The 18,273-nt window shown below is 44.7% G+C and overlaps 8 non-coding genes across 8 annotated transcripts; all 8 read right to left on the bottom strand.

Moving 5' to 3' along the window:
* Positions 1-11,367: 11,367 nt before the first annotated feature.
* On the bottom strand, positions 11,368-11,440 carry trnaf-gaa (transfer RNA phenylalanine (anticodon GAA)). Its single transcript has one exon. It is a non-coding gene; the product is annotated as a tRNA-Phe (tRNA).
* Positions 11,441-12,759: 1,319 nt separating this feature from the next.
* trnaf-gaa (transfer RNA phenylalanine (anticodon GAA)) lies at positions 12,760-12,832 on the bottom strand. Its single transcript has one exon. It is a non-coding gene; the product is annotated as a tRNA-Phe (tRNA).
* Positions 12,833-13,853: 1,021 nt separating this feature from the next.
* Positions 13,854-13,927, bottom strand: trnai-aau (transfer RNA isoleucine (anticodon AAU)). The gene has a single exon. It is a non-coding gene; the product is annotated as a tRNA-Ile (tRNA).
* Positions 13,928-14,151: 224 nt separating this feature from the next.
* On the bottom strand, positions 14,152-14,224 carry trnaf-gaa (transfer RNA phenylalanine (anticodon GAA)). Its single transcript has one exon. It is a non-coding gene; the product is annotated as a tRNA-Phe (tRNA).
* A 1,021-nt stretch (positions 14,225-15,245) lies between these two features.
* trnai-aau (transfer RNA isoleucine (anticodon AAU)) lies at positions 15,246-15,319 on the bottom strand. Its single transcript has one exon. It is a non-coding gene; the product is annotated as a tRNA-Ile (tRNA).
* Positions 15,320-15,543: 224 nt separating this feature from the next.
* trnaf-gaa (transfer RNA phenylalanine (anticodon GAA)) lies at positions 15,544-15,616 on the bottom strand. Its single transcript has one exon. It is a non-coding gene; the product is annotated as a tRNA-Phe (tRNA).
* A 1,021-nt stretch (positions 15,617-16,637) lies between these two features.
* trnai-aau (transfer RNA isoleucine (anticodon AAU)) lies at positions 16,638-16,711 on the bottom strand. Its single transcript has one exon. It is a non-coding gene; the product is annotated as a tRNA-Ile (tRNA).
* Positions 16,712-18,029: 1,318 nt separating this feature from the next.
* Positions 18,030-18,103, bottom strand: trnai-aau (transfer RNA isoleucine (anticodon AAU)). The gene has a single exon. It is a non-coding gene; the product is annotated as a tRNA-Ile (tRNA).
* Positions 18,104-18,273: the final 170 nt, after the last annotated feature.

Raw genomic sequence — 18,273 nt, 5'->3', positions numbered from 1 at the left:
TGCATCATTTATAAGCCGATTTCAATCAAACAGCTAAATCTCAGGCGTGCTTCATCCAATCCTCACGAAATTTAATCCACTTATGTAGCACTGGTCTACAGAAATACCCTCAAACTTTGATGCCGATCGGTCAAATGGGGGTGCTATGGCCACTATCTGTATACTCCTAAGATCCACCTTAGGTCAAACAGCTAAATCTCAGGCTTGCTTCATCCAATTCTCACAAAATTTCACCCACTAATGTAGCACTGGCCCACAGACAGACCCTCCAACTTTGATGTCGATCGGTCAAACGGGGGCGCTATGGCGACTGTTCATATGTGTCTAAAGCAAACTTGGCTGAGAAGGCCTAAAAATATTGAATAGAATTTATCCATGGAGCGCAGGCTCCACCTGCTGGCCAAACCATTTCAATTCCTATTTCAATCAAACAGCTAAATCTCAGGCATTCTTCATCCGATTCTCACCAAATTTTACCCACTAATCTAGCACGGCATCCCAGAGAGACCCACCAACTTTGGTGCCGATCAGTCAAACAGGGGCGCTACAGCCACTGTTCATATGCCATCATCCCAAACCATATATTCAGTCAAGCTCAGGCACTTCACCAGACAGATCTACATTGGTGATATTTCTCCTAAGCAGGTGCAATTACATTTTCCTCCTGTTACTCATCCACCCTTTTTCTTATCCTAACTAAACGTTTCTACTGTAACATCAACATGTCAGATCTCATGCTATTGTAGTACTGTTTCCTACTTTCTGACTATTTAAATGCATTGGCCAGCAATTACAGTCTCTATTTCATGTCCTATTATTATTGAACTTTTCATTTTATGCCATTGAACTTTTCATTTTATGCTGTGTACTCCATGTCTACCCACTTATTCTGTCCATTAGCTTCTCATGCTATCGTAGTAGTATTTCCTACTTTCTGACTATTTAAATGCATTGCCCAGCAGTTACGGTCTCTATTTCATGTCCTATTATTATTGAACTTTTCATTTTATTCCATGTACTCCATTTCTACCCACTTATTCTTTCCATTAGCTTTGGAACCGCTTATCACTGCTTGCAGTTATATTTAAGGTTCCAAAGCACGAAGTGCAATGGAACCTCATTGTTTTTCTTAGGATTATTAAGGTTCCAAAGCACGAAGTGCAATGGAACCTTATTGTTTTTCTTAGGATTATTAAGGTTCCAAAGCACGAAGTGCTATGGAAACTTATTTTTTTTTCTTAGGATTATTATTATTATTATTATTATTATTTTTCTGCCCTAAAACTGAATGGGCAGCCCAAACTGTAAGTGCTAGAATTATGAAACTTGGTAGGATGATGTCAATTCCTCCCCGCTACTCAGATAATCCGACCCAACCATGTCGGCCAGATGGGGGCGCCGTGGCGCCCCCTAACGTGTTTTGATTGATATCTCCTGTCCTGTTAGTCCTATAATTGAAATTCATATTTCTACTGATAGAGACATCCTTGCCCTACCAACTTGCCATTTGGACTATTAAGCTCCGCCTACTTAGATTTTTTGCTAATTTGCATAATTTGCAAAACCTACTTTTGCTTGTAATTCCTACACCGTCTGACGGAATCAGACAAATGAGGTATCAAACCGATCAGGTCTGTGAGCTGATCCATAATCATTCAAATAACCCTGACATTTGTGTATGATACAGCCACTAGCCACGCCCAAAGACTACCTAAATTTAGCTAGTATTGGTCTGACTGTTATAACTTGGCCATACCCTAGCCTACCTTCACCAAATTTTAAATCCTATCCCCGTACCCCATTCTGGGGACACTGTTGAAGGCGGGCCGCATTTCGTCAATAGGGGGCGCTACAACTAAAAACTGCCAATATCTCCTGACTTCCTTGACCGATCCAAATGAAATTTGGCATACATGTACTACTCTGAAGCCTGAGGTCAGGTATCTATCAGGGCAGTCATTAATCATAAAACCCTAGCCACCATCAGCCAATCAAAATCAAGCAGCATTCTGACAGGCCTTTGACAGGCTTAACAACAGCTGATCTGAACAAAAATAGGCTTGTACATTTGTCTCCTAACCACTAGCAATCCCTGCGAAGGCCACACCAATTGTCTACATGGGGGCGCTACAGCGACAGGATTTGCATTTCTGCTTATTTCTATTGAACTGTTAATGATAAAATTGAGATTTGTTACTTATCTAATGCACTGGCCCATGGCAAATTCAAAGCCATGTAGAACTTCATCCTATCTCTTTCTGCTTTTGCGTATTTTATAGGAGTCTAAAAACATGACATTTCGTTAACCTCCTTGGATTTTCAACCAACCTATGTAAATCTGATATCATTCAAATCAGGAGACAGTCCTGGTATACAATTATTCAAAAAATCCTAAACTTTCTATAAGGTACGGCGACCAGCCACATCCAGACCATACAGGTGCCACGCCCACTTCAATCAGACAGCTGTATCTCAGGCCTGCCTCAGCCAATCACTACCAAACTTGAATATGTCATCAAGGACGGTAGTGGGTAAGGGCCCTCCAGATTTGGTGCCGATTGGTCAAACGGGGGTGCTACAGCAATGCAATATGTGTCTCTAAACCTGCAAAACCAGTGAAAGTGACATTTATCTCATTTCTGTTCAAGTCTCATATTACTGGTAAAAATCCTTTGTACTGCAAGTTCTGTGAGTCATGCCAAATCAAGATATATGTATTGTATAATAACAGTCATCTGCATTCCCTTGTGATATTTAAAAACTGATTAAATGAAATATTCCTATAACTTTAACAATCTACACCCCATGTAAGTGATTCTGGTGTCAAGTCAATCAAGACACTGCCGTCAGGGATGATTATTAAAAAATACCTGACCTTTCTGTATAATATGGCCACCAGCCACACCCAACCTGCATCATTTATAAGCCGATTTCAATCAAACAGCTAAATCTCAGGCGTGCTTCATCCAATCCTCACGAAATTTAATCCACTTATGTAGCACTGGTCTACAGACATACCCTCAAACTTTGATGCCGATCGGTCAAATGGGGGTGCTATGGCCACTATCTGTATACTCCTAAGATCCACCTTAGGTCAAACAGCTAAATCTCAGGCTTGCTTCATCCAATTCTCACAAAATTTCACCCACTAATGTAGCACTGGCCCACAGACAGACCCTCCAACTTTGATGTCGATCGGTCAAACGGGGGCGCTATGGCGACTGTTCATATGTGTCTAAAGCAAACTTGGCTGAGAAGGCCTAAAAATATTGAATAGAATTTATCCATGGAGCGCAGGCTCCACCTGCTGGCCAAACCATTTCAATTCCTATTTCAATCAAACAGCTAAATCTCAGGCATTCTTCATCCGATTCTCACCAAATTTTACCCACTAATCTAGCACGGCATCCCAGAGAGACCCACCAACTTTGGTGCCGATCAGTCAAACAGGGGCGCTACAGCCACTGTTCATATGCCATCATCCCAAACCATATATTCAGTCAAGCTCAGGCACTTCACCAGACAGATCTACATTGGTGATATTTCTCCTAAGCAGGTGCAATTACATTTTCCTCCTGTTACTCATCCACCCTTTTTCTTATCCTAACTAAACGTTTCTACTGTAACATCAACATGTCAGATCTCATGCTATTGTAGTACTGTTTCCTACTTTCTGACTATTTAAATGCATTGGCCAGCAATTACAGTCTCTATTTCATGTCCTATTATTATTGAACTTTTCATTTTATGCCATTGAACTTTTCATTTTATGCTGTGTACTCCATGTCTACCCACTTATTCTGTCCATTAGCTTCTCATGCTATCGTAGTAGTATTTCCTACTTTCTGACTATTTAAATGCATTGCCCAGCAGTTACGGTCTCTATTTTATGTCCTATTATTATTGAACTTTTCATTTTATTCCATGTACTCCATTTCTACCCACTTATTCTTTCCATTAGCTTTGGAACCGCTTATCACTGCTTGCAGTTATATTTATTATTATTTTTCTGCCCTAAAACTGAATGTACAGCCTAAACCGTAAGTGCTAGAATTATGAAACTTGGTAGGATGATGTCAATTCCTCCCCGCTACTCAGATAATCCGACCCAACCATGTCGGCCATATGGGGGCGCCGTGGCGCCCTCTAACGCGTTTTGATTGATATCTCCTGTCCTGTTTGTCCTATAATTGAAATTCATATTTCTACTGATAGAGACATCCTTGCCCTACCAACTTGCCATTTGGACTATGAAGCTCCGCCTACTTAGATTTTTTGCTAATTTGCATAATTTGCAAAACCTACTTTTGCTTGTAATTCCTACACCGTCTGACGGAATCAGACAAATGAGGTATCAAACCGATCAGGTCTCTGAGCTGATGAATAATAATTCAAATAACCCTGATATTGGTCTATCATACGGCCACTAGCCACGCCCAAAGTCTACGTAAATTTAGCCAGTATTGGTCTGACTGTTATAACTTGGCCATACCTTAGCCTACCTTCACCAAATTTGAAATCCTATCTCCGTACCCCATTCTGGGGACACGGTTGAAGGCGGGCCGCATTTCGTCAATAGGGGGCGCTACAACTAAAAACTGCCAATATCTCCTGAATTCCTTGACCGATCCAAATGAAATTTGGCATACATGTACTACTCTGAAGCCTGAGGTCAGGAATCTATCAGGGCAGTCATTAGTCATAAAACCCTAGCCACCATCAGCCAATCAAAATCAAGCAGCATTCTGACAGGCCTTTGACAGGCTTAACAACAGCTGATCTGAACAAAAATAGGCTTGTACATTTGTCTCCTAACCCCTAGCAATCCCTGCGAAGGCCACACCAATTGTCCACATGGGGGCGCTACAGCGACAGGATTTGCATTTCTGCTTATTTCTATTGAACTGTTATTGATAAAATTGAGATTTGTTACTTATCTAATGCACTGGCCCATGCCAAATTCAAAGCCATGTAGAACTTCATCCTATCTCTTTCTGCTTTTGCGTATTTTATAGGAGTCTGAAAACATGACATTTCGTTAACCTCCTTGGATTTTCAACCAACCTATGTAAATCTGGTATCATTCAAATCAGGAGACAGTCCTGGTATACAATTATTCAAAAAATCCTAAACTTTCTATAAGGTACGGCGACCAGCAACATCCAGACCATACCGGTGCCACGCCCACTTCAATCAGACAGCTGTATCTCAGGCCTGCCTCAGCCAATCACTACCAAACTTGAATATGTCATCAAGGACGGTAGTGGGTAAGGGCCCTCCAAATTTGGTGCCGATTGGTCAAACGGGGGCGCTACAGCAATGCAATATGTGTCTCTAAACCTGCAAAACCAGTGAAAGTGACATTTATCTCATTTCTGTTCAAGTCTCATATTACTGGTAAAAATCCTTTGTACTGCAAGTTCTGTGAGTCATGCCAAATCAAGATATATGTATTGCATAATAACAGTCATCTGCATTCCCTTGTGATATTTAAAAACGGATTAAATGAAATATTCCTATAACTTTAACAATCTACACCCCATGTAAGTGATTCTGGTGTCAAGTCAATCAAGACACTGCCGTCAGGGATGATTATTAAAAAATACCTGACCTTTCTGTATAATATGGCCACCAGCCACACCCAACCTGCATCATTTATAAGCCGATTTCAATCAAACAGCTAAATCTCAGGCATGCTTCATCCAATCCTCACGAAATTTGATCCACTTATGTAGCACTGGTCTACAGACATACCCTCAAACTTTGATGCCGATCGGTCAAACGGGGGTGCTATGGCCACTATCTGTATACTCCTAAGATCCACCTTAGGTCAAACAGCTAAATCTCAGGCTTGCTTCATCCAATCCTCACAAAATTTCACCCACTAATGTAGCACTGGCCCACAGAGAGACCCTCCAACTTTGATGTCGATCAGTCAAACGGGGGCGCTATGGCGACTGTTCATATGTGTCTAAGAGCAAACTTGGCTGAGAAGGCCTAAAAATATTGAATAGAATTTATCCATGGAGCGCAGGCTCCACCTGCTGGCCAAACCATTTCAATTCCTATTTCAATCAAACAGCTAAATCTCAGGCATTCTTCATCCGATTCTCACCAAATTTTACCCACTAATCTAGCACGGCATCCCAGAGAGACCCACCAACTTTGGTGCCGATCAGTCAAACAGGGGCGCTACAGCCACTGTTCATATGCCATCATCCCAAACCATATATTCAGTCAAGCTCAGGCACTTCACCAGACAGATCTACATTGGTGATATTTCTCCTAAGCAGGTGCAATTACATTTTCCTCCTGTTACTCATCCACCCTTTTTCTTATCCTAACTAAACGTTTCTACTGTAACATCAACATGTCAGATCTCATGCTATTGTAGTACTGTTTCCTACTTTCTGACTATTTAAATGCATTGGCCAGCAATTACAGTCTCTATTTCATGTCCTATTATTATTGAACTTTTCATTTTATGCCATTGAACTTTTCATTTTATGCTGTGTACTCCATGTCTACCCACTTATTCTGTCCATTAGCTTCTCATGCTATCGTAGTAGTATTTCCTACTTTCTGACTATTTAAATGCATTGCCCAGCAGTTACGGTCTCTATTTTATGTCCTATTATTATTGAACTTTTCATTTTATTCCATGTACTCCATTTCTACCCACTTATTCTTTCCATTAGCTTTGGAACCGCTTATCACTGCTTGCAGTTATATTTATTATTATTTTTCTGCCCTAAAACTGAATGTACAGCCTAAACCGTAAGTGCTAGAATTATGAAACTTGGTAGGATGATGTCAATTCCTCCCCGCTACTCAGATAATCCGACCCAACCATGTCGGCCATATGGGGGCGCCGTGGCGCCCTCTAACGCGTTTTGATTGATATCTCCTGTCCTGTTTGTCCTATAATTGAAATTCATATTTCTACTGATAGAGACATCCTTGCCCTACCAACTTGCCATTTGGACTATGAAGCTCCGCCTACTTAGATTTTTTGCTAATTTGCATAATTTGCAAAACCTACTTTTGCTTGTAATTCCTACACCGTCTGACGGAATCAGACAAATGAGGTATCAAACCGATCAGGTCTCTGAGCTGATGAATAATAATTCAAATAACCCTGATATTGGTCTATCATACGGCCACTAGCCACGCCCAAAGTCTACGTAAATTTAGCCAGTATTGGTCTGACTGTTATAACTTGGCCATACCTTAGCCTACCTTCACCAAATTTGAAATCCTATCTCCGTACCCCATTCTGGGGACACGGTTGAAGGCGGGCCGCATTTCGTCAATAGGGGGCGCTACAACTAAAAACTGCCAATATCTCCTGAATTCCTTGACCGATCCAAATGAAATTTGGCATACATGTACTACTCTGAAGCCTGAGGTCAGGAATCTATCAGGGCAGTCATTAGTCATAAAACCCTAGCCACCATCAGCCAATCAAAATCAAGCAGCATTCTGACAGGCCTTTGACAGGCTTAACAACAGCTGATCTGAACAAAAATAGGCTTGTACATTTGTCTCCTAACCCCTAGCAATCCCTGCGAAGGCCACACCAATTGTCCACATGGGGGCGCTACAGCGACAGGATTTGCATTTCTGCTTATTTCTATTGAACTGTTATTGATAAAATTGAGATTTGTTACTTATCTAATGCACTGGCCCATGCCAAATTCAAAGCCATGTAGAACTTCATCCTATCTCTTTCTGCTTTTGCGTATTTTATAGGAGTCTGAAAACATGACATTTCGTTAACCTCCTTGGATTTTCAACCAACCTATGTAAATCTGGTATCATTCAAATCAGGAGACAGTCCTGGTATACAATTATTCAAAAAATCCTAAACTTTCTATAAGGTACGGCGACCAGCAACATCCAGACCATACCGGTGCCACGCCCACTTCAATCAGACAGCTGTATCTCAGGCCTGCCTCAGCCAATCACTACCAAACTTGAATATGTCATCAAGGACGGTAGTGGGTAAGGGCCCTCCAAATTTGGTGCCGATTGGTCAAACGGGGGCGCTACAGCAATGCAATATGTGTCTCTAAACCTGCAAAACCAGTGAAAGTGACATTTATCTCATTTCTGTTCAAGTCTCATATTACTGGTAAAAATCCTTTGTACTGCAAGTTCTGTGAGTCATGCCAAATCAAGATATATGTATTGCATAATAACAGTCATCTGCATTCCCTTGTGATATTTAAAAACGGATTAAATGAAATATTCCTATAACTTTAACAATCTACACCCCATGTAAGTGATTCTGGTGTCAAGTCAATCAAGACACTGCCGTCAGGGATGATTATTAAAAAATACCTGACCTTTCTGTATAATATGGCCACCAGCCACACCCAACCTGCATCATTTATAAGCCGATTTCAATCAAACAGCTAAATCTCAGGCATGCTTCATCCAATCCTCACGAAATTTGATCCACTTATGTAGCACTGGTCTACAGACATACCCTCAAACTTTGATGCCGATCGGTCAAACGGGGGTGCTATGGCCACTATCTGTATACTCCTAAGATCCACCTTAGGTCAAACAGCTAAATCTCAGGCTTGCTTCATCCAATCCTCACAAAATTTCACCCACTAATGTAGCACTGGCCCACAGAGAGACCCTCCAACTTTGATGTCGATCAGTCAAACGGGGGCGCTATGGCGACTGTTCATATGTGTCTAAGAGCAAACTTGGCTGAGAAGGCCTAAAAATATTGAATAGAATTTATCCATGGAGCGCAGGCTCCACCTGCTGGCCAAACCATTTCAATTCCTATTTCAATCAAACAGCTAAATCTCAGGCATGCTTCATCCGATTCTCACCAAATTTTACCCACTAATGTAGCACGGCCTCCCAGAGAGACCCACCAACTTTGGTGCCGATCAGTCAAACAGGGGCGCTACAGCCACTGTTCATATGCCATCATCCCAAACCATATATTCAGTCAAGCTCAGGCACTTCACCAGACAGATCTACATTGGTGATATTTCTCCTAAGCAGGTGCAATTACATTTTCCTCCTGTTTCTCATCCACCCTTTTTCTTATCCTAACTAAACGTTTCTACTGTAACATCAACATGTCAGATCTCATGCTATTGTAGTACTGTTTCCTACTTTCTGACTATTTAAATGCATTGGCCAGCAATTACAGTCTATTTCATGTCCTATTATTGAACTTTTCATTTTATGCCATTGATCTTTTCATTTTATGCTGTGTACTCCATGTCTACCCACTTATTCTGTCCATTAGCTTCTCATGCTATCGTAGTAGTATTTCCTACTTTCTGACTATTTAAATGCATTGCCCAGCAGTTACGGTCTCTATTTTATGTACTATTATTATTGAACTTTTCATTTTATTCCATGTACTCCATTTCTACCCACTTATTCTTTCCATTAGCTTTGGAACCGCTTATCACTGCTTGCAGTTATATTTATTATTATTTTTCTGCCCTAAAACTGAATGTACAGCCTAAACCGTAAGTGCTAGAATTATGAAACTTGGTAGGATGATGTCAATTCCTCCCCGCTACTCAGATAATCCGACCCAACCATGTCGGCCAGATGGGGGCGCCGTGGCGCCCCCTAACGCGTTTTGATTGATATCTCCTGTCCTGTTAGTCCTATAATTGAAATTCATATTTCTACTGATAGAGACATCCTTGCCCTACCAACTTGCCATTTGGACTATTAAGCTCCGCCTACTTAGATTTTTTGCTAATTTGCATAATTTGCAAAACCTACTTTTGCTTGTAATTCCTACACCGTCTGATGGAATCAGACAAATGAGGTATAAAACTGATCAGGTCTCTGAGCTGATGAATACTAATTCAAATAACCCTGATATTGGTCTATCATACGGCCACTAGCCACGCCCAAAGTCTACGTAAATTTAGCCAGTATTGGTCTGACTGTTATAACTTGGCCATACCTTAGCCTACCTTCACCAAAATTGAAATCCTATCTCTGTACCAAATTCTGGGGACACTGTTGAAGGCGGGCCGCATTTCGTCAATAGGGGGCGCTACAACTAAAAACTGCCAATATCTCCTGACTTCCTTTACCGATCCAAATGAAATTTGGCATACATGTACTACTCTGAAGCCTGAGGTCAGGAATCTATCAGGGCAGTCATTAATCATAAAACCCTAGCCACCATCAGCCAATCAAAATCAAGCAGCATTCTGACAGGCCTTTGACAGGCTTAACAACAGCTGATCTGAACAAAAATAGGCTTGTACATTTGTCTCCTAACCCCTAGCAAACCCTGCGAAGGCCACCCTAATTGTCCACATGGGGGCGCTACAGCGACAGGATTTGCATTTCTGCTTATTTCTATTGAACTGTTAATGATAAAATTGAGATTTGTTACTTATCTAATGCACTGGCCCATGCCAAATTCAAATCCATGTAGAACTTCATCCTATCTCTTTCCGCTTTTGCGTATTTTATAGGAGTCTAAAAACATGACATTTCGTTAACCTCCTTGGATTTTCAACCAACCTATGTATATCTAGTATTATTCAAATCACGAGACCGGCTTTCCGCCGAAAGACCGGAAAAATTGCTAAAGCAAAAACGGAGCGATGACAGCTCATTTCACACAACTGTTAAGATCAACGGAGTATTTATAAATTGAAGTGCTTGAAGCACAAGAACTCTGGGACCTTCTAGTGGAAGTGCTGCTTCGGGATGCTTGACAACTCCGTCGACTTTTCCAATAAATGCCTCCAAAAAAGCTCGTTCCATCAGAAAGTTGTAAACAACACCAGAAGGCAGCATGGTTTTACAGTGCGGGTTGGATTTTTCTTCAAGAACTACTACGCTCTTTGAGCAAATTGTGTATGTAGACGTACACTTTGCCAGTCCACTTGCTGCAGAATTGTCAGCTAAGAGAAATGCGTGTATCCTCCATTTCTTTTTCTCACCACGACGCAGGTGAATCTGGCACGACTGTGTTCTTATAATCACGTCGGACACTTTCATTTTCCTTACCTCTGATCTCTAAGCACTCCGACCACTGGGAGAAAGAGAAAGCGTGGCCCGTATGGGGAACGAACCCATGACCTTGGCGTTATTAGCACCACGCTCTAACCAGCTGAGCTAACCGGCCAAGCGGCAGAAAAGGTCGGCTACACCACATGCAAAAAGTGTAAAAGAAACGTTTTTGGGCAAGAGTGCGCCTTGGGGCGCAAAACAGAGCCCATGACAGGTCCCACTGAGATTTGAACTCGGATCGCTGGATTCAGAGCCCAGAGAGCTAACCATTACACCATGGAACCAGCGGGTACATCGCAGCCCAAGGCGGAGACGAGCTCCAAGACTCACGTCACGTGCTGCCAGAACCCGGGATTGAACCAGGGACCTTTAGATCTTCAGTCTAACGCTCTCCCAACTGAGCTATTCCGGCACAACCGTGAGCTCCACTCTTGCCGTTTTCTGCCTCTTTCTTTGGAGCCCATCTCCCCACCTGAGCCACATGCAGTGAATGTCAACCTGGAGCAGCAGCAAGCTATGAGAAGTGTCCGATTTTAAGCCATAGTACGGTACACGAGTCAGGTGAGAGGCTCTTCTCAAGCTAACACGAGACTGTTGCTCAACAAAGACAATATGTCAGACAGTGGAATGTGTGAGAAAGTGCACAGATGCAAGGATGGGCAAGAAGGCGGTCAGAAGTGTGAAGCTGAGATGCCTCTGTGTAGTTTTTAGCTAGGGGAACTGTAATGAGCCAGCCTCAGGGCTCCGCTTGCCAGGGGTTGAGCGGAAATGTGGAGTACCTGTCTTGAGATAAGACTGAATTAGCTGGAGTTCAGCGCTGAGTGTACAGTTATTAAAAGAGCCGCTTTGCATTGGCCGGGAATCGAACCCGGGCCTCCCGCGTGGCAGGCGAGAATTCTACCACTGAACCACCCATGCAAACACACGAGACCGGCTTTCCGCCGAAAGACCGGAAAAATTGCTAAAGCAAAAACGGAGCGATGACAGCTCATTTCACACAACTGTTAAGATCAACGGAGTATTTATAAATTGAAGTGCTTGAAGCACAAGAACTCTGGGACCTTCTAGTGGAAGTGCTGCTTCGGGATGCTTGACAACTCCGTCGACTTTTCCAATAAATGCCTCCAAAAAAGCTCGTTCCATCAGAAAGTTGTAAACAACACCAGAAGGCAGCATGGTTTTACAGTGCGGGTTGGATTTTTCTTCAAGAACTACTACGCTCTTTGAGCAAATTGTGTATGTAGACGTACACTTTGCCAGTCCACTTGCTGCAGAATTGTCAGCTAAGAGAAATGCGTGTATCCTCCATTTCTTTTTCTCACCACGACGCAGGTGAATCTGGCACGACTGTGTTCTTATAATCACGTCGGACACTTTCATTTTCCTTACCTCTGATCTCTAAGCACTCCGACCACTGGGAGAAAGAGAAAGCGTGGCCCGTATGGGGAACGAACCCATGACCTTGGCGTTATTAGCACCACGCTCTAACCAGCTGAGCTAACCGGCCAAGCGGCAGAAAAGGTCGGCTACACCACATGCAAAAAGTGTAAAAGAAACGTTTTTGGGCAAGAGTGCGCCTTGGGGCGCAAAACAGAGCCCATGACAGGTCCCACTGAGATTTGAACTCGGATCGCTGGATTCAGAGCCCAGAGAGCTAACCATTACACCATGGAACCAGCGGGTACATCGCAGCCCAAGGCGGAGACGAGCTCCAAGACTCACGTCACGTGCTGCCAGAACCCGGGATTGAACCAGGGACCTTTAGATCTTCAGTCTAACGCTCTCCCAACTGAGCTATTCCGGCACAACCGTGAGCTCCACTCTTGCCGTTTTCTGCCTCTTTCTTTGGAGCCCATCTCCCCACCTGAGCCACATGCAGTGAATGTCAACCTGGAGCAGCAGCAAGCTATGAGAAGTGTCCGATTTTAAGCCATAGTACGGTACACGAGTCAGGTGAGAGGCTCTTCTCAAGCTAACACGAGACTGTTGCTCAACAAAGACAATATGTCAGACAGTGGAATGTGTGAGAAAGTGCACAGATGCAAGGATGGGCAAGAAGGCGGTCAGAAGTGTGAAGCTGAGATGCCTCTGTGTAGTTTTTAGCTAGGGGAACTGTAATGAGCCAGCCTCAGGGCTCCGCTTGCCAGGGGTTGAGCGGAAATGTGGAGTACCTGTCTTGAGATAAGACTGAATTAGCTGGAGTTCAGCGCTGAGTGTACAGTTATTAAAAGAGCCGCTTTGCATTGGCCGGGAATCGAACCCGGGCCTCCCGCGTGGCAGGCGAGAATTCTACCACTGAACCACCCATGCAAACACACGAGACCGGCTTTCCGCCGAAAGACCGGAAAAATTGCTAAAGCAAAAACGGAGTGATGACAGCTCATTTCACACAACTGTTAAGATCAACGGAGTATTTATAAATTGAAGTGCTTGAAGCACAAGAACTCTGGGACCTTCTAGTGGAAGTGCTGCTTCGGGATGCTTGACAACTCCGTCGACTTTTCCAATAAATGCCTCCAAAAAAGCTCGTTCCATCAGAAAGTTGTAAACAACACCAGAAGGCAGCATGGTTTTACAGTGCGGGTTGGATTTTTCTTCAAGAACTACTACGCTCTTTGAGCAAATTGTGTATGTAGACGTACACTTTGCCAGTCCACTTGCTGCAGAATTGTCAGCTAAGAGAAATGCGTGTATCCTCCATTTCTTTTTCTCACCACGACGCAGGTGAATCTGGCACGACTGTGTTCTTATAATCACGTCGGACACTTTCATTTTCCTTACCTCTGATCTCCAAGCACTCCGACCACTGGGAGAAAGAGAAAGCGTGGCCCGTATGGGGATCGAACCCATGACCTTGGCGTTATTAGCACCACGCTCTAACCAGCTGAGCTAACCGGCCAAGCGGCAGAAAAGGTCGGCTACACCACATGCAAAAAGTGTAAAAGAAACGTTTTTGGGCAAGAGTGCGCCTTGGGGCGCAAAACAGAGCCCATGACAGGTCCCACTGAGATTTGAACTCGGATCGCTGGATTCAGAGCCCAGAGAGCTAACCATTACACCATGGAACCAGCGGGTACATCGCAGCCCAAGGCGGAGACGAGCTCCAAGACTCACGTCACGTGCTGCCAGAACCCGGGATTGAACCAGGGACCTTTAGATCTTCAGTCTAACGCTCTCCCAACTGAGCTATTCCGGCACAACCGTGAGCTCCACTCTTGCCGTTTTCTGCCTCTTTCTTTGGAGCCCATCTCCCCACCTGAGCCACATGCAGTGAATGTCAACCTGGAGCAGCAGCAAGCTATGAGAAGTGTCCGATTTTAAGCCATTGTACGGTACACGAGTCAGGTGAGAGGCTCTTCTCAAGCTAACACGAGACTGTTGCTCAACAAAGACAATATGTCAGACAGTGGAATGTGTGAGAAAGTGCACAGATGCAAGGATGGGCAAGAAGGCGGTCAGAAGTGTGAAGCTGAGATGCCTCTGTGTAGTTTTTAGCTAGGGGAATTGTAATGAGCCAGCCTCAGGGCTCCGCTTGCCAGGGGTTGAGCGGAAATGTGGAGTACCTGTCTTGAGATAAGACTGAATTAGCTGGAGTTCAGCGCTGAGTGTACAGTTATTAAAAGAGCCGCTTTGCATTGGCCGGGAATCGAACCCGGGCCTCCCGCGTGGCAGGCGAGAATTCTACCACTGAACCACCCATGCAAAAACACGAGACCGGCTTTCCGCCGAAAGACCGGAAAAATTGCTAAAGCAAAAACGGAGCGATGACAGCTCATTTCACACAACTGTTAAGATCAACGGAGTATTTATAAATTGAAGTGCTTGAAGCACAAGAACTCTGGGACCTTCTAGTGGAAGTGCTGCTTCGGGATGCTTGACAACTCCGTCGACTTTTCCAATAAATGCCTCCAAAAAAGCTCGTTCCATCAGAAACTTGTAAACAACACCAGAAGGCAGCATGGTTTTACAGTGCGGGTTGGATTTTTCTTCAAGAACTACTACGCTCTTTGAGCAAATTGTGTATGTAGACGTACACTTTGCCAGTCCACTTGCTGCAGAATTGTCAGCTAAGAGAAATGCGTGTATCCTCCATTTCTTTTTCTCACCACGACGCAGGTGAATCTGGCACGACTGTGTTCTTATAATCACGTCGGACACTTTCATTTTCCTTACCTCTGATCTCCAAGCACTCCGACCACCGGGAGAAAGAGAAAGCGTGGCCCGTATGGGGATCGAACCCATGACCTTGGCGTTATTAGCACCACGCTCTAACCAGCTGAGCTAACCGGCCAAGCGGCAGAAAAGGTCGGCTACACCACATGCAAAAAGTGCAAAAGAAACGTTTTTGGGCAAGAGTGCGCCTTGGGGCGCAAAACAGAGCCCATGACAGGTCCCACTGAGATTTGAACTCGGATCGCTGGATTCAGAGCCCAGAGAGCTAACCATTACACCATGGAACCAGCGGGTACATCGCAGCCCAAGGCGGAGACGAGCTCCAAGACTCACGTCACGTGCTGCCAGAACCCGGGATTGAACCAGGGACCTTTAGATCTTCAGTCTAACGCTCTCCCAACTGAGCTATTCCGGCACAACCGTGAGCTCCACTCTTGCCGTTTTCTGCCTCTTTCTTTGGAGCCCATCTCCCCACCTGAGCCACATGCAGTGAATGTCAACCTGGAGCAGCAGCAAGCTATGAGAAGTGTCCGATTTTAAGCCATTGTACGGTACACGAGTCAGGTGAGAGGCTCTTCTCAAGCTAACACGAGACTGTTGCTCAACAAAGACAATATGTCAGACAGTGCAATGTGTGAGAAAGTGCACAGATGCAAGGATGGGCAAGAAGGCGGTCAGAAGTGTGAAGCTGAGATGCCTCTGTGTAGTTTTTAGCTAGGGGAACTGTAATGAGCCAGCCTCAGGGCTCCGCTTGCCAGGGGTTGAGCGGAAATGTGGAGTACCTGTCTTGAGATAAGACTGAATTAGCTGGAGTTCAGCGCTGAGTGTACAGTTATTAAAAGAGCCGCTTTGCATTGGCCGGGAATCGAACCCGGGCCTCCCGCGTGGCAGGCGAGAATTCTACCACTGAACCACCCATGCAAACACACGAGACCGGCTTTCCGCCGAAAGACCGGAAAAATTGCTAAAGCAAAAACGGAGTGATGACAGCTCATTTCACACAACTCTTAAGATCAACGGAGTATTTATAAATTGAAGTGCTTGAAGCACAAGAACTCTGGGACCTTCTAGTGGAAGTGCTGCTTCGGGATGCTTGACAACTCCGTCGACTTTTCCAATAAATGCCTCCAAAAAAGTTCGTTCCATCAGAAACTTGTAAACAACACCAGAAGGCAGCATGGTTTTACAGTGCGGGTTGGATTTTTCTTCAAGAACTACTACGCTCTTTGAGCAAATTGTGTATGTAGACGTACACTTTGCCAGTCCACTTGCTGCAGAATTGTCAGCTAAGAGAAATGCGTGTATCCTCCATTTCTTTTTCTCACCACGACGCAGGTGAATCTGGCACGACTGTGTTCTTATAATCACGTCAGACACTTTCATTTTCCTTACCTCTGATCTCCAAGCACTCCGACCACCGGGAGAAAGAGAAAGCGTGGCCCGTATGGGGATCGAACCCATGACCTTGGCGTTATTAGCACCACGCTCTAACCAGCTGAGCTAACCGGCCAAGCGGCAGAAAAGGTCGGCTACACCACATGCAAAAAGTGTAAAAGAAACGTTTTTGGGCAAGAGTGCGCCTTGGGGCGCAAAACAGAGCCCATGACAGGTCCCACCGAGATTTGAACTCGGATCGCTGGATTCAGAGCCCAGAGAGCTAACCATTACACCATGGAACCAGCGGGTACATCGCAGCCCAAGGCGGAGACGAGCTCCAAGACTCACGTCACGTGCTGCCAGAACCCGGGATTGAACCAGGAACCTTTAGATCTTCAATCTAACGCTCTCCCAACTGAGCTATTCCGGCACAACCGTGAGCTCCACTCTTGCCGTTTTCTGCCTCTTTCTTTGGAGCCCATCTCCCCACCTGAGCCACATGCAGTGAATGTCAACCTGGAGCAGCAGCAAGCTATGAGAAGTGTCCGATTTTAAGCCATTGTACGGTACACGAGTCAGGTGAGAGGCTCTTCTCAAGCTAACACGAGACTGTTGCTCAACAAAGACAATATGTCAGACAGTGGAATGTGTGAGAAAGTGCACAGATGCAAGGATGGGCAAGAAGGCGGTCAGAAGTGTGAAGCTGAGATGCCTCTGTGTAGTTTTTAGCTAGGGGAACTGTAATGAGCCAGCCTCAGGGCTCCGCTTGCCAGGGGTTGAGCGGAAATGTGGAGTACCTGTCTTGAGATAAGACTGAATTAGCTGGAGTTCAGTGCTGAGTGTACAGTTATTAAAAGAGCCGCTTTGCATTGGCCGGGAATCGAACCCGGGCCTCCCGCGTGGCAGGCGAGAATTCTACCACTGAACCACCCATGCAAACACACGAGACCGGCTTTCCGCCGAAAGACCGGAAAAATTGCTAAAGCAAAAACGGAGTGATGACAGCTCATTTCACACAACTGTTAAGATCAACGGAGTATTTATAAATTGAAGTGCTTGAAGCACAAGAACTCTGGGACCTTCTAGTGGAAGTGCTGCTTCGGGATGCTTGACAACTCCGTCGACTTTTCCAATAAATGCCTCCAAAAAAGCTCGTTCCATCAGAAACTTGTAAACAACACCAGAAGGCAGCATGGTTTTACAGTGCGGGTTGGATTTTTCTTCAAGAACTACTACGCTCTTTGAGCAAATTGTGTATGTAGACGTACACTTTGCCAGTCCACTTGCTGCAGAATTGTCAGCTAAGAGAAATGCGTGTATCCTCCATTTCTTTTTCTCACCACGACGCAGGTGAATCTGGCACGACTGTGTTCTTATAATCACGTCAGACACTTTCATTTTCCTTACCTCTGATCTCCAAGCACTCCGACCACCGGGAGAAAGAGAAAGCGTGGCCCGTATGGGGATCGAACCCATGACCTTGGCGTTATTAGCACCACGCTCTAACCAGCTGAGCTAACCGGCCAAGCGGCAGAAAAGGTCGGCTACACCACATGCAAAAAGTGCAAAAGAAACGTTTTTGGGCAAGAGTGCGCCTTGGGGCGCAAAACAGAGCCCATGACAGGTCCCACCGAGATTTGAACTCGGATCGCTGGATTCAGAGCCCAGAGAGCTAACCATTACACCATGGAACCA

Source organism: Brienomyrus brachyistius, chromosome 16 (genome assembly GCF_023856365.1).
Source record: "Brienomyrus brachyistius isolate T26 chromosome 16, BBRACH_0.4, whole genome shotgun sequence".
Classification (NCBI taxonomy): Eukaryota; Metazoa; Chordata; class Actinopteri; order Osteoglossiformes; family Mormyridae; genus Brienomyrus; species Brienomyrus brachyistius.
Note: the sequence above shows the minus strand (reverse complement) of the source record. Positions and strands in the feature narration are given on the sequence as shown.